We start from the raw sequence: 2,898 nt of genomic DNA on the forward strand, positions 1-2,898 counted from the left end.
TTATTTAAGGACATGTGTCAATGTTGATTTGTAAATGTGTAAGTAAAAGACTACCCCACTTTGAAAATCGTTAACTTTCTAAATTGATTCAAAGAACGTAACAAAAGAGTAAAAACAAAAAAATAATCTTTGGGTCATTTTCTCTATGACTTTGAATCTATTTACTGCATAGTTAGGTTCTATGTTACTGAGAGCCTGTATGAAATAAAGGAAAAGTTATTCTAGCCAAAGGGTTTTCTCATTTCAGTTCCTCAAAAGTCTGTATTTTCCCCATAATAATAGATTTAGATTCCTCTGTAAAATACTTTGGGGACCACGGAGATAAAAGGCTATAAAAATGACCACTACATTGGAATAAAGTAGAAAGGGATCTAAATCTATATCCTTTTTCTCCATGCAGAACACCCTCTAGTAAATAACCAGAGGTAGAGAAGCAGCTGGTATCACCGTGAAGATCACTGGAGAATGTCCTGGAGGACCCTGAGGAATGGAATCACTTCTCAGCTTTTTTCAAACCCCATGGAGCTGACAGCATGATATTCTTGCCAATTTGGGGTTGTAGCTCTTTTGGGTCTGACTTCCAGTAGGTTTAGATCACAGTACAAAGCAGAGTGAAAAAGATTTCCTTTATCTTTGATAAGGAGTTCATTTTCTCTTTTTGTTTTCTTCCTGCAAGAGAGCCTCTGTTTTTCTAAGTTGCACTCTATTCGAAAGGAAGGCATTTGTAAGATCAGCAAGCTCATTCCATGGGGGGCTGATCCTTCCACAGTTCCCACTCCCACCTACTTTTGTCAGTTGTTTTTGTTGGGAACCGGATTTGAGCGGGGCAGATCTTCCAGAACAGGGTTTTGGCGTGATTGAGGGGGCATCCTAGGGGCTTGGAATGGAGCCACCTTATGCCACATTCCTTCTGCTGCTCTAAGTTCCTGTCCTGTCTCAACATACATACATGTCGCAGGCTCTCTGAGTTTTCCCTGAGGAAACAGCACAAGCTGGAAAATTATAGCAAATGGCATCTCTGCAGGCTTGGATTCAAAAAGCACGTTAGTCGCTGCAGCAGGAGGAGATTTGCAGGTACACATGCTCAGAGAAGAAACAGGAATTGCTGACTATCCCGACACTATAATTTTTAAAAGAGCCTTAGAATCAACTATTTTGCTGGAAATGTAAAAACATTAGACAGCGAGGACAAAATATGATTCCACATAAAGATAAGGGAAACAGAACAGTGACAATTGCTTCCTTTAGGATCAACTAGATTTGTACAGAATGTTCATTTTGACTGTATTATATCATTTTAACCCTCAGAACTCGAGTCAAGTTGGTGGCAAATCTCTGAAGCATTACTTCTCTTTGAATATTAGCAAACTAGGCGTCTAAAGATGATGGGGGAGAAGGTAAGGGAGTGGAGGGCGTGAAGAGATGTACTGAGCCTGCAGCCCAGAATTCAGTGACCCCTTTCCTCTCTCTTGTGTCCGCCACGACTGCACCACATAGCGATGGCGGCCAGCTCGCAGGATCGCTCCGGAAAGACTCTGGCATATGCCACAGAAGAGGAGAAAGTTCCACAAACAACCCCCAGATCCCTCCGCCCAGGTCTCGTTACACCTGGTTTCTCAAGAGCGTATTGCTTAGCCAACCTTAATAATCCCAGAGGAACGCCAAGGCAGGAGGGTGGATTCCAAACTACCTTTGCCCTAATTTATTGAGGGCTTTAAAAGGAGAAAATAAAACTTTGAACTCAACTCATCTGAAGCTTTATGATTCAGGTGTGCTACTTGCCTTCAGGGGCACCAAAGATCACTGAAGTTGAAGTCACAACAAAAATTCTGTGAGCTGCAGAACAGAAAAGCGTGTCCAGACCCGACCCAGCTGGTTCTCGTACCATATTAACTTGGCAGCAGGAGCAGAAGTCCCCGGCTCTGCCTCCATCCTCTTCTGATGGATAGGATTTCCTCTGCTTACAGCCCTTTAATCCTCCTCCTCGCCAGCCATCCAGAGTCTAGAAAAAAGTGACCATGGTGGGGACGGGAGAAGAAAGACAAGGATGAGAAAAGGAGGAAAGGAGGAAATAAAGATAGCTCGTGAGAGATGATTGTAGAGAAAAATAATAGGTCAAGGATGGAGTCACTTCTAAGTTACGTAGTATTGAAACTTGGAGTTTAAAAAGCTAGGCCTGCAAGTCTGAACTAGTCTGTATGACTATACAAATCGCACGACCTACTAAACCCTTTTTCCTTATGTTACTAGACAGATATTAATAGCAGCCCCATACCCTTGCATAAGGACAAGGTGAGTTGACTTCCGTGCAGGTGCCTAGCGTGGTGCCATGTCATGACAGGGGATGAATTTAACTCTGAACCTAAGATCCCACTATTCCACAAGAAAACAAGGCAACTGAGTGATAGTTCACGTTAGATGTAGCCCTTTTAGTTACAGGAGAAGCCAGGCCCAAAAAGAAAGGAACGATTTTTGGCCAGCTAAAGGTGAAGTGGACTTTTCTCCCTCGCCCTGGGAAGTCGAAGCTTCCAGGGTTTTCTAGAGGCGACTTCTCGCACTTCTTTAGGGAGGTCCTGGAGCAAGGGCTGCCTTGGGATGATTCCTTCCCGCTGAATTCGGCTACGAAGCACCTTTCATAGAAAGAAGGGGCCCCTATTGGCAATACCTACCTGAGCAGTGGGTGCGTGTGTGAGTGCGCTTGCGCAGGTGAGTGCGTGGGTGTGAGTGTGCGCCCACGTGTGTGTGTGTGTGTGTGTGTGTGTGTGTGTGTGTGTGTGTGTCCGCGCGCCCGAGCCGGGCTTTGGGCAGAGTTTGGGTCGGAGATTGCCTCTGTTCTCAGAGGCCCTCATCAGCAGTGCAGAATGAGTCGGTGCGCTGGGAGGGAGGCCCTGGGACGTG

The sequence above is a fragment of the Lagenorhynchus albirostris genome, chromosome 12 (assembly GCF_949774975.1).
Source record: "Lagenorhynchus albirostris chromosome 12, mLagAlb1.1, whole genome shotgun sequence".
Lineage (NCBI taxonomy): Eukaryota > Metazoa > Chordata > Mammalia > Artiodactyla > Delphinidae > Lagenorhynchus > Lagenorhynchus albirostris.